Genomic DNA, 14,455 nt, shown 5'->3' on the forward strand with positions numbered 1-14,455 from the left:
TAAAAATAGCTTCTTTTTTCTCACAAGGCTCAAACTAGGGTTAGGGTTTCAAGAGAGGATGTTGAAGGGGTGGAGGATTAGAATGTAACGGGTTTGGGGAAGTTAAAGAGCTTAGATAGAGCTCAAACCACAAAAATAGGGTTTGGATTCTGATCTGGTACACCCAGCATACTCCTGGTACGCCCAGCGTACCAGGGATGTGTAGTACGCCCAGCGTACGCGGCTAACCCAAAGTCGTCCTAACTTCAAACGATCGTAGCTTCTTCGTTCCAACTCCGTTTTCGACGTTCGTTATATTCATGGAAAGGTGTTGAAGAGCTCTATAACATTATCTAAATATTTTGGACTAAAAACATCTCGAACAAAAATACATATTTCATGCAAGAACCCAGCCTATGCGTTTTCACTTTCACCCTTCGACCCAAATTACAATTCAAGGGTTAAATCTCTTAACTAACATTACGCCCATCTACAAGGAATAAACTTTTCCTCCTTAAGGCCCAAAGCCTTACACAATCCTCTTTTGGCCCACGGCCCAAAAATGGCAAGAAACAAGATGTTACAGTTCTCCCCCACGTAAATTAGATTTTGTCCTCGAAATCAGCTCTTGCTTCCACTTCATGATGCAAACCCTCACATCAACAAAAATAACCAAAAAACCATAGATTTTATCATCTCTTAACCTCATTGGAAAAAGTTTGTCATGCTAATACCTCACATAAGTGCACCATCACGATGAGAACAAACTGGTCACTTACCAAACTAGGTGGCATTGCTACGTGGCTTTGACAACACTACTTAGCTATCCACTAACAACACTCATGCTTACCCTTGATCTACTAATCGACAAAATCACTCGGGCTTACCCTCGATCCACTTATCGATGGCAACAATTGATCCCAACAAGATGTAAATGACCTTACTAGGTCTCCAGGTTGTGACTCAGATCTCCAAGCCCCAATCAAACAAGAACAAACAAGGAAGCCTTCATCACATCCCTCAACCTGGGCTCCTAACACCCTAGTGTCTAAAGCACAAGCACACCCTACATATGATGACACAAATAAAAGTAATATGAGTTGAAGGGAAACCCAACAGTTAACGATATCTTGACGCGAATCTGAAAGATTCGGTAGATGTGCGAAAGTCTTCAACATGGAGAAATTCAACTGAGAACTGAACCTTCGCACAAGGTCTTCCTGCTATAAGATTCCATTCTCCCCCACTTGAGATATGCTAGAGTCTGACAATTTCACAATCCTTCGATACCCAAAAACTAACTTGAGCTCTACCACTTGTTCCCAACTACTGACATCCACATACACAGGATAATCCGAACCCATACAACATTCATAAATTACAATACATATAAAATAGAGGACAAATATAATTAGTCCATTCATAATAAGAATTCAATTCCAAATGAGATAATAATGTAATTCCATTAAATTGATCATCCAATCTTATGACTAAACATCGAAACGTAAACAGAAAATACAGATGAATACCAACACTGCAACAACTGACTAAATAGAAGAACTGAAGAATCAAAACTCATCCCCTGAAACTCCTGACATCCCATCATTACCATCGGGTAACTACCAAGCTAGGGTGTAGGGTCCAGTACCTCACCAAAAATAAGAAAGGGACAACGAGCTCTGAAGTGGCCCTCCTAGCCGCAATGGAACCAAACTCACGCACTTCGCCTATGATCTTTAACAAAATGAACCTCCTTGCCACACCTGTGACACACAAAAGATATGCACCTCCCTTCAGCTAATCCTAACCTTCAATCGGCGGACTTAAATCGCTTGTTACAGGCTGGGACTGAACCGGCTCGTGACACTACTACCTCATCTGGGTCTCTATCCCAATCTCTTGCCTCCTCATGGCATCCTGAAGCTCAGAAAGGGTAGTGTATCGTTGGGTAGACACAAACTGTCATACATCCTTCTTGAGCATGCTCAAGTACCGAGTCATCTAATCGTGCTCTGCAGTAGCAAACTCAGGACAGGACAAATCCCTCTCAATGAACATCTTGGTGACCTCCATCGTCTACTTGATTGTCTGTCTCAGATCCAATAATTGCTCCCACTCCACAAGGGGAATATACTCTGCTCGGAACATGTCTAGGAACTACTCCCAAGTTATTTCGACTCTCTGATCCTGCAAAAATTCCTGAGTCACATACTCCTACCAATCTTTCACACCTTGGTGAAGAGGATTCAACATAGACTTCACTTTCTAGCCCTCAGGAAATGAACACGTGAAGAAATATCCCTCCACATCAGAAATCCATATCCAAGCAATGATCGGGTCCCTTTCACCTCAAAACTCTAAAGGCTTTGTGTAAGTAAACTCTCGGTACTGCATTGCCCCGCTTCCTTGAGATCCTACAATGGTGACAGTTGTTGGGGCTATAGTAGCAGCTGCTTGAGGAACGGCGGCATAGAGTCGGTCAAACTCCTCGATCAACGTGGTAATTACCGAACCAAATAGCTCCCGAATTGCCTCCCTGATCACCTTTACCAACTCGGCAGCAGTGATCCTGTGGATCTTCTCCTTACTCAGACCTGCTCTCCTAGTGTTGCCAAATCCTAATCCTGGACCTTCAAAAGACGCCATATTGAGAATATACCACATAATTATCAAACATCAAAACATAGTGCTCAACACACCAGGTCACACTCCTATTAGTTCCTTTGTAACCTCGAGGTTCCTCCTCAATCTCATACGGATCATGTGTTTTCAGTAGTATGGTCCTATACTACCTTCCACACCTATCCGTATTCGATTCAGAATTCATCCCAAGGTCCTAAGTCACTACACTAGACCACTCCTAGGTGTGACAACACCCACTTCTCCTACGATCTACAACTAACTTCCTAGGCACTCTTCCTAGGATTATCCTCGCTCCCGTACCACTGTTTGCTTTTGTACATGCTTGTTGTACACAATATAAGATCAAATAAATTGTTGAATAATTGACTCTGCCCTAAGTCAACAACCAAACAAGGAACATGAAATAAGGTTAAGTCGATCATTCTAAGGCTATGTAATCCTGACCATTTACAAATAATCAACATACACACAACAATCACAAATCAAGTAATATATATCAGGCAAGCAACACCCTATATGATAAGGCATCATAGAAATCAAGCATTTCTATCCAATAGTTCCTAAAAGAACCTTAGCTTATCCACCAGCATGCTTTCTAACAGGTCACATATCATCAAAATCAAAACTCAATACATATAAAAAGTATGGGTATTTTGGGAACCATTCTCATGTTTGGGCTCTGGATGACTGTACATGCCACATCTTCCTGTCAACCAAAGTTAAGTAAAGGTCTACGTTCCTGATCCTAAGCCAACAATCAAACAAGAACATGACAAGAAACCGAGCCTATATACCTAACCTAGCCCTTTTATTATAAATTCTATTTCAAAAATCATTTTGTAAAAGCTCTCGGATCCTAGTTTGAGACTGGATTCACACAGGTGTTCTTCCAATTTGCTCAAACCAGGGCTCTAACACCAACTTGTAACGTCCCATTTTCACAACCAAAATTTTTTCATTTTATTTAAAGTAAAACTTCTCAATTATAAAACCATTTTATGAAAAGCATATGTTCCTAGTTACAATTATAAAAATCAGAGTCTTATAATGGACACAAAATCCTCAATGCTGATGATGAGTGTGTACAGTCCCGCCTTCACGTTCCTGTAGCCACCGCTGATACCTGAAACAATAAACAACTGGGTAAGCATACAGCTTAGTGATTTTTCCCCAAAATGCCCCATACAATAAACATACAAGAATGCATCGGGTCCACTCAGCCATCGAGCTAGAATACCCAGGGTTTGTTGGCCTACCACCTCAACCCAACCGCTCCTCCCGAGCCTCCATGCCTTTGGCTTACCTTCGGCCTACACCGGGTATCTTGGCCTACAAAACAATGCATGACTGCCTCAACCCACTAACACCATATGTCGATATATAAAATGTCAAGAATCAAGTAGGCACATAATACAAGCAAATAACAATCATAAATCTTACTACCGCCTACTAGTTCTCACACCGCATACTATCCCGTTACCAGCTATCCTCCATGAAATGTGTAACCATAAGTAACTAGAAGTGAGATAGCCACCTGAACAGATTATCCTACTTTAGAGCCACAACTAAGTAAGGAACAAGAAAGAAAGCCTAGATCAAGAGTTCTCAGGCTATCCTACATGACCACATATAGTCCCTAGGGCACTCCGGTAGATGATAACCACCAAGTACAGATAGACATAGAGATCTACAGATCATTACCGCATAGTAACATCCTATATACCAGGACACGGATCTAAAAGATCACTTCCACATAGTAATATCTGGGGCTGTTCACTGTTTGGTTAAAACCGAATTGTTCAATCGGACAATTTGGATTGGAATATTTGGTTCGGATATTCAGATTTTTGGATTGATTTTAAGCTAAACCGAATTATTATTTTTAGATTTCGGATTGGTTTTGGTTTATAAAATAAGAACCGAATAGTCCAAAAAAAACCGAATAACAGCTTATGATTTATTTTTAATATATATCTTTAATCATTTATAAATTTACTAAGTTATTTTTTTAATTATTAGAAACTTTCAACGAATATAGTACTTTAATATGTACTTCTTATCAAAAGTTTTTTGTCAATGAAATATTAAACTATAACAATTTTTTCTTAATAGTTAATTATAAATTATAATTCATAGCTAAAAAGTTTTATATAGTTACTTTTAAAGAGTTAGCTAATATTTAAGTTATACATTATTTAAAATATCTTGCCTCTTAAAAACCGAATTGTAAAATCCGATCCAACCGAACTGTAATTTGGTTGGATCGGATCGGTTTTGAATTTAGTTTGGACTATTTGGATACATGTTTTGAAAACCAAAATCCATTTGGATTTACTTGATTGGATCGGATCAAACCGATCCATCCCAACGAACACCCCTAGTAATATCCTATATACCAAGATACAGATCTGACATATCACTACAGCATAGCAACATCATATATACCAGGTTACAGATCTAGCAGATCACTACAACATAGCAACATCCTATATACCAGGATACAGATCTAACAGATCACTACAACATAACAACATACTAAATACCAACAATTCGAGGAATACATAATCATATATATACTAAGAAGTGAGATAGACACCCAGAAATGTGACCCTACTCTAGAGCCATAACTAAACAAGGAAAATAAAAGAAATCATGGATCAAGAGTCCTCAGTCTATCCTACATGACTATATACATTCCCTATGGCATCCCTCTACTAAAATATAACAAAACTAGTGGGCCGACATTGGTTCCTTTAGCCCATGGGTACAATGAGGCAAAACTCGCCTGAAATGAAGAAACCCAAAAAACTGAGACGTGTTTCTCTTTCTGCACTACGTGCTCCCGTGAATCCGCTAATAACAAAACCAAGTAAAACCTTAATTACCAGTCCAAAACCCTCAAGTTTGACCTAAAGTGAAACTTGGTTAAAAGTCAACGGTCAACGAAAGTCAACATAGTTAAAGTTCATGGCAACTGAGTACGCTCGGCGCACGCAACCTAGTCTTATTGTCCATTAAGTGCTTTATCACTTAATATTTTTTTTGTCTAAATCTTGGATCTAGAATCAAAACATAGACTTAAGTCATAAAGTTTCCACCTTTTTTACTTTCCAAGGCTAGAAAAGGTCCAAAGGCCAAAACCCCAACTTATTAATCCATTAAGACATCATAACTCTAGCATCGAAGGGATTGAAGGACCAAGATCACATTTTTATGGTTCCTAATAGTTTCATAATGGATAAAGTTTCCAACTTTATCCATTAGAATGGTCCCAACAAATAAGATCTAGTCTTCAAGTCTCAAAGGGACCAAAAGTGCATCTTTTTCAACTTAGTCTATTAAGTCCAAGTCTCCAACCTTCATATCTGAATCATATGATGTATAGATTGATAAAGTTTCTAACTTTATCCATAACAAGGTCACAAATTTTCAATATCTAAACTTTATGCATTTAAAGTGACCAAAAGCTCATAACACCCTAAACTAGGTAGATCTAACAACTTCATCATCAAGATTCAAACTTTATACCTCTAGAAGAAAGATCAAGGCGAACAAGGTTTGGATCTACAAGCTCCACTACAACCAACACTTATCCAAAGAGATCCTTCTTCTCTAGGATGCACCAAGAACACTCCAAAGTACTTAAAAACACCTTCTTTTTGTTCACAAGGCTCTGACTAGGGTTAGGGTTTCAAGGGAGGATGTTAAAGGCGTGGAGGATTAGAATGGAATGGGTTTAGGGAAGTTAACGAGCTTAAATAGGGCTCAAACCACGAAAATAGGGTTTGGGTTCTGATTGTATATGCCCAACGTACTCCTGGTATGTCCGGCATACCAGCAATGCCAGCGTACTCCCTGTAGGCCCGAAGTAGTCAGCTAACCCAAAATCGTCCTAACTTCAAATGGTTGTAACATCTTCGTTCCAACTCCATTTTAAACACTCTTTATATCCACATAAAGGTGTTGAAGAGCTCTATAATATTATCAAACTATCTTGGACAAAAAACTTCTCGAACAAAAATCTATATTTCAAGCAAAAAGTCGGCCTATGGCTTTTCCCTTTCTATCCTTTGGCTAAAAACACAATTCAAGGATTAAATGTCTTAACTAACATTACCTCCTTCCATAAGGAATAAACTTTGCCTCCTTATGGCCCAAATCTTTACACAATCTACTTCCAACCCATAGCCTAGAAATGGCAGGAAACAGGATGTTACATGACTCAAGTTACACTTCAAATAACTTTTTGGGGTTACGCTCTGTAGACGACTATTATTTTCTAAAATCTTCTACCAACTAAGAAGGTTGTTATGACACCGTCCGAAATGTGGAACGTGAAACCTCCCAGTCTTGCACATTTGAACATCTAGGGTTGCGAAGTTTATGTGCATCATGAGGCGAGCGATAAACTAGAACCAAGAATAGAAACGCGTTACTTCGTTGGTATCCTTAAAATTCTTTTGGATATTGTTTTTTCAATGCTTCTGAGAAAAAAGTGTTTGTTACTTGAAGGGGCATAGTCCTCGAGTGGAAGCTCGTGTCCCTAGAAGCTAGTGGGAGCCCAATTGATATCAAATAAATTCAAGAGTTGACAAAGAAGGATTAGTAGTTGAAAATGGCACTCAAGCAGAGGTTGATCAACCTATTGATCAAAATGGCATAATTCCAACTCCTCTAGTTCGTAAATCTGATAAGGTTCGATTCCCTTCTGTTTTTTATGGTTTCCATATCGAAACGGAAAAAGAAGTATAAATTAGTGATTTCACACTAGTAGGTATAGATGAACCATCGTTTGGGTTTTTATTCAAAAATAGTTTCAAAAACATAATATTTTAGCAACGGGATACTTTAATATTTTGAACAATTATAAACTACTTATTACCAACCATGGATCTTCTTGAAAAGTTTTGAAAGAAAACAACAACCAAAGAGGGAGTAAAAGAAGACAACCTTTGACTTTGAATCCTCAAGTGGGGTTAGGAAGTTGATGCAAAATGAATGAACCTTTGAGACACCAATAATAATCCAACTTGATTTAAAATTCTAGTCTTGTAAAACTATAAAGCTCTGAAGCTTTAAGTGCATAACAAAAGTATTACTTAAAGAGAGCAAAAATGAAAGCAAGTAACTTCAAGTTTTTAACAAAAACTAGAAAGAATAGGGGAGGGCATGCAAGCTACAGTTTTGGCCTCCAAAAAGTGAAGGGATGGAATCCTTCATAAAGCTAAAACATTACCTAATAGTTCCTAACACTTTAAGAAATCTATATCCTAAGGCCTACATGTCTCCCATGCCTCCTAAGTCATTCTTACTTTCCTTATTATATTCAAAAGACTATGTCTTGTTTCCTAGAAACTATCTCATCTTTTTTTGTATAGAAAAAGAAGAGAAGTTTATAAAAGTTTTATAACTCTTTATAATGTTTAAACTTTAACTTTTAGCTAAAAGATAAAAGAGTCTTTTTAGTCCAAAATAGTTTACATTAATTAATAAAGCATACCATATTATATATTATGTTACTTGCTAATAAAATTAATACTTCCATGAAATAAATAATTTCAAAATAATCGTAAGAGTGTATTGAATATTTATTAAAAACAATTTCTAATAAATAATCACTTGTATCAATTTGTTGTTAATGTGACCCATTAGTATTATATGTTAATTGGCAATATCATTTTAATATGACTCTTGAGCATACAAGATCTTTCAATCTCACACATACACAAGACTCATATTGGATTAATATAGACAGTGCTAAATGTCTAGCAACATTTCACTATCCTCAAAAACATATGAAATTGTGCTATTCTATCAACGCCAAATTCCCTAGAAGCTCTAAGCTACAATTAGTATTTAAGGTAAGTTATTAGCTATCCCTTTGTTACAAACATCATGTTGAACATGAGATTCGAATCGAAATCAATCTGATCAAGTGTTCAACTTTTGGTAAGGCGCCTTACCTATCTAAATCTCAACAAATAAGAGGAACTAATATCATATTGACTATATAAGCCTCTTTCATAGCTAACACCAAACTTGAAAAATGGATTTTATAACTACCCAAGTAAGGATTAGCATTTGAACATATCTAAGCACAACAAGCCATGTACTTAAGTCCACCTACGTATCTTAGGTTTTAAAGTTACAAAGATATTACATTATAATCAAGTATCACTCACGAAGTGACTCATGAGGTGATCTTGATGTGGGTCCATTCAATACGAGTTCTCTAACAAGTACCTATGAAACTTTATTACAAGCACTTTACTACTTTCATCTAGTAAGAGTCAACCAAACCAATTCATATTAGTCTTACTTTATAATTTCTCCCACAGTTATAACTGACTATTAACCTTTAGAATAATAAGATTATTCATGGATTAAACATGTTAATATAGAACACAATAAGTATTGATGTGATGATCATATCCTAGTATATCAAAACATTATATAATAGTTGTTGTCAGAGTATTCAATATCTAGATACTAAACCCAAATCAAAATCTCATTTCTAGAATAACAAAGTCTTACAACTGAAGTGTGACGATTCATATTTACCTCAAAGAAGGAATTTATTAATGTGTCTAGCCAAATTTAATTTGTTTAACTTCTACGAATACTATCATCTCCATATTTGACTTTAGTCTAGGTATAGTTAAATATATTAGAGAATACGATTGGTGTTCTTTCGTTATGTAGAGTCTCTTAGCTTAATTAAGTATTCCCTCTAAGTCACATAGATTTCTATGTGATCCTTGAATGGCATAATTCAACATAGTTTTTAAATGAACTCATTCATCCAATCATATTTGATTTTAACTTCTAAGGTAGTGTATTCTTATTTTGGTGTATATTGTGTCCTTATGTTTTTCTTGGACCTCATTCCAACTAAACATACTCTTCATTCCATAATGAAGTCATAATCCAATTATAATTCATAATTATCTACATTTTCTTAGATATTAGAATCTTATGTAGCTATTCACATGACGATTTTATTTTAAACTAATTATCTCATAGACATTCTCCTAATTCTTTTAAAGTACTTTTAGAATGTTCCTATAGTGAAAGGGTATGACATGGTCAGAATATAACTTCTCATGATTAAGTATCTCACATTCATACAAGATTAGCAATATCACTATCGCTTCCATTAGTTCTTAGTGACACACATGTTCTCTTTATTTTGATATAAAAGTGCACCTTGTGTTTTGATATTAAAATGACGATTTCGACCTTATGATGTTTGCTTTATATCCACAAATGGATCTCAATGTTTACATATTTTACTAGGATAACAAGAATTAAGAAAACCTCCAGGCTAATCTATATAGATATCTTCAAGTAGATGTCTCGTAAGAAAAGCATTTTTCTTGAAATCTATTTGCTATATCTCATTTTAAGGATATGTAGTTATAGTAAATAATATCCTATTTTTATCTAATCAAAGCTACTTGTGAAAATGGTTTGATCATATTCAATGTCAAGAGTATGATAAGGATCATAGTTAATGACATGAGCATGAGAAAATTCCTTTATAACAAACCCTGCTTAAATATGTATAGTTATCCATGTAATGTATTATTTCTAAAAGAATTAATTGCTCGTTGTGCCCTTGATATAAGGAGAAAGTTTAATCAAGCCTATACTTGATTATCATACATGGATTACATCTCATGTTCATTACTCTAAGTCAATTATCAAATTTGAGATAAGATGTAGCATTTTGGTAGTTGATGGATTTGCTAGAAAGCATCAGGAAGAAAGCATCAATGAGAGATTCCACAATTCTAGAAGCATAGATGATTTCTACCATTAATGTGAAATGTTTATGTTTATGAATAGCTATTATTCAAGCTCAACAAAACCTTGTTGAAACTAGTCGCAACTATTACTACATCAGGCTATGGTTCTTGAGCTACTTTAAGTTCCATGTACCTCCCACTTGCTTTATCATTGTAAGCTTGCTTTATGCTAACTTAGCTTTCAAAAGAATAAGAGAACTTATTATTGGTAGGCTTGCACATAATAATCCAAGCCACATTTAGAGTATTATACAAGTATTTGTTTAGTATATTTTAGATTTAGAAGCTTTAGTCCTTCATAGGCTTCAAATCCACAAAACATTAAATAAGATGAGGATGGAGCCATTTATACTAAATCTGAAAAACTGTTTAATCTACTTTTTAGTTGGTGTTTGTACTCGATGTACAAGGAATAGTGACTAAGGTATAATCCCAAAAACAATAAAGGAATATAATTTCCACTAATTGGAAAGTAAATCATATCAAGTAAGATTCAATTCATCATTTATTACTATTAAAGCTTTAGATGGTATTACTGGTTTGTATCTTAAGTTTATATTTGAAAACTTCAACAAAGGTTTCATAAGTATGTATTTGCATCTATAATTATAACTACTATAGTTGTTAATAAAGTTGATTTGGTATCTTGTGCATAACCTTAGACATTTATTAGAAAAGAAGCCATACATCATAGTGTATAGTCCTTTAATAATTTATTTTCTCTACAACTTAGTGAAAAAATCAATAAGAATTTTTTATATGTAAATAAGATTTACATATATCAAATAAACTACATTATTTGACTTCAAGGTTCCCTTTCTGGAAGTTGGAATATATGAATGTCATTCATATACTAAAGATAAGAATGTCAAATATGAGTTTGATTCAAAACCAAGTTTGAGTCAAAAGTACTTTGCATATAGAACTTTTTATTTAGAAAACACTGATATTTACTTTATAACTCTTATTAAGAGATCTAGTCTCATAAAAATAGTTTTAATGATTTCTGAATATGAAGGTAATTGTTATGAAAAAATGATTTAAGTAAATACTTAATCATTCAAAAATTAACTGAGACATATAGTTAGACAAGCTAAATTAAAAAATACATTGTTCCAAAACAAACATTGTTTTACAGTATAAGGACATTATGTTCCTACACGTACATTATATACTAAACTCCGAGAGTGAAGTTCCAACTTGCATGTACTCAGCTGGTTACTTTTCTGTAAATATATGCAAGCTAGTTACAACTATAAGATTAACATTTAAGTACCAAGTACTTGAGTGTTATATGAAAAGTATGAGTTCTATCTAGTATATATACCTAAAGTACTTGTCTCTTCCAAACTTTCTTTTCAGATAAGAGGAGCAGTTCCTCTTCTAGTGTCCAGTTTTCCAATAAAGAAATAAGATCCATCTATGTGGGCCAACTTGGATTTATTAGGCTTAAAGGCATTCGGTCCACAAAACATTGGCCTCTTAGATCACACAAAGCGACTCTTTTTAGGCTTGCATTATTCCATTGTTAGAACTAGTTTAAAACAAATATCACTGCATTTATTAGAATATTGTTTAACCTATTGTATCATATATATATATATATATATATATATATATATATATATATAATCCAATACTTCTTGGAAGCCAGGATTAACTATTCCTAGTATGATGTTAGAAACATCTCCAGTATCACACTGATGCATTTACTAAGTATCATGTTCAGGTCTAGCGCTCAAAGTTTATTGTTTAGGACTCGGACCCTTAAGTGTATGAAATTTGACATCTCTCATGAGATTATCTCTCAAGACATGAACTCATTCATTGAAGTTTTATATATTGAATGTTATTGTTTTATTAAGTCATTAAAGAAAATGACAGTTCATGGTTATGAGAGTGGACTATTTATATCTACAAAATTTTAACAAAATTCATTTAGTATTTTCATTATTTAATCTTTAATAATTAATACCCTTTTAATTTCCAAAAATATTAATTATCAAAGTCTAGGATCCAAGTTGAAAAACAAATAAATGGTTAAGTGACCTTTATCCCATTCATTTGAATTTAACTAGATACATATCGAGTATAAATTATATTCTACTATATAATTCCTAGATTTATGGGAGCGGTAATAACAAATTTTAGTAGACATGTTTGATCCCATCTATGGCTCAGATCTCTCTTGCTTATGTGATATTTATCACAAAAGACATCTGATCAAGTCATCCAATTTGATTGGTTAAAAAAATCGTGAATACAACTCGGCCATCAAAAGACAATGCTAAGCAGTTAGGTGACATTTATCCCACTAGTGCATATAAGAGATATACGAGTGTTCTTCCAAATTGATTACATAGATTTGAGGTTTGTAAGGGGTCTTTTTATATTTTTTAATTCTAGTTTTAAAAACATATGATATCATGGTTATCACATGCATATAATAATCCATGGTACCAATTTTCAAAAGAAAATCACTTTTAAAGGTTCTATATAAAAAGCTAATTTTTATATAATTTGACGCAATTCAATTTTAAATTTAATAACCATTATTAAGTTTGCGTTTGAGCGCTTTTGAACCTTTTATATATTTAATAAAACTTTTTTTTATTACTTAGTTATAAGTTAATTTTAATTAAGTATTTCAAAATTTATTGTTATTTTATAAAATAAGTTTCTTAAAAAAAATTATAACTTGTTATATCTTATGTCCATATTATAAATTTTGAAAACCAAGCTCTATGTGATGTCTATTTTGTTCAAAATTATTTTAGTATGTGAAAAACTTATTTATCGACGACACATAATAATTGTATAAAATAAATAACACAAGAAAGAATAAACATATATGCATAAACCAACCATATAATGACATTTTTGTGAACCAACACAAAAATACCAAGTTCATTCCTAAAGGGACTTTTAAAGGGAACAAAACATCTTCTAGTAATGTTGTTGTTGAATCTCCCACTCGACAAAAGATTCATTGCTTACAAAAGTTGAAAGGCTTTTTGAAAGGTAAATAATTCAACAACATGTAACACTTTTCAGAAAAGATTGCAGAAAGTGTTGTGTTAGGTCCAACAGCCCTTAAGGAAACTGCCAACAACAACACTTCTGCAACATTTTGCAGAAAGTGTCGCAATTTCCCCTGCACACTTTATAGTTGCAAAAATCACCTTTTTAGTATTAAAAAATGGCTTCATCTTCATTTCTTGTTATATTTTTGTACATATAAATTATTTCTAAAAACTAATTTATTCCTTACAAAAATTAACAAAGAAAATTAATATATTTAAGTGTTACATACCGTATGGATAAATAAATATTATAACCATTTTTAACAAATCAACAAACATAACACAATGGTCATTGGCTAGTTTATGCACATCGTACATATAAACATATACATAAAACAACCTTTTTTTCTAAGACAACTTTAAATCACAAAACATGCATGAAAATTTTTGTCACAAAAATAACTATTATAAAGTTGTCTTAGAAAATATATATGAACTCATTTTCTTAGAAACAAATAGTTATCCATATTTTCCAAAAACTAAGATCTCCAAAAATCATAAAATCTAACCAAATATGCAAGTATGGATTTGATACCAATTGTTAGGATTTTATTCAAAAATAGTTTAAAAAACATAATATGTTAGCAATGGAAGTCTTTAATATTTTGAACAATTATAAACTAGTTACAACCAACCATTGATCTTCTTGCAAATCTTGGAAAGAAAATAACAACCAAAGAGGAAGTAAAAGAAGACAACCTTTATAGACTTTGAATCCTTAAGGGAGGTTAGGAAGTTGATGAAAAATGAACGAACCTTTCAAACACCAACAATAATCCAACTTGATTTAAGATGATAGTCTTGTAAAACTCTTAAGCTCTTAAGCTTTAAGTGCGTAACAAAAGTATGACTTAAAAGAGAAAAAATGAAAGCAAGTATCTTCAAGCGTTTAACAAAAACTAGAGAGAATGAGGGAGGGCATGCAAGCTACAGTTTTGGCCG

Source organism: Lactuca serriola, chromosome 4, assembly GCF_051521515.1.
Source record: "Lactuca serriola cultivar US96UC23 chromosome 4, Lser_US96UC23_V15, whole genome shotgun sequence".
Lineage (NCBI taxonomy): Eukaryota > Viridiplantae > Streptophyta > Magnoliopsida > Asterales > Asteraceae > Lactuca > Lactuca serriola.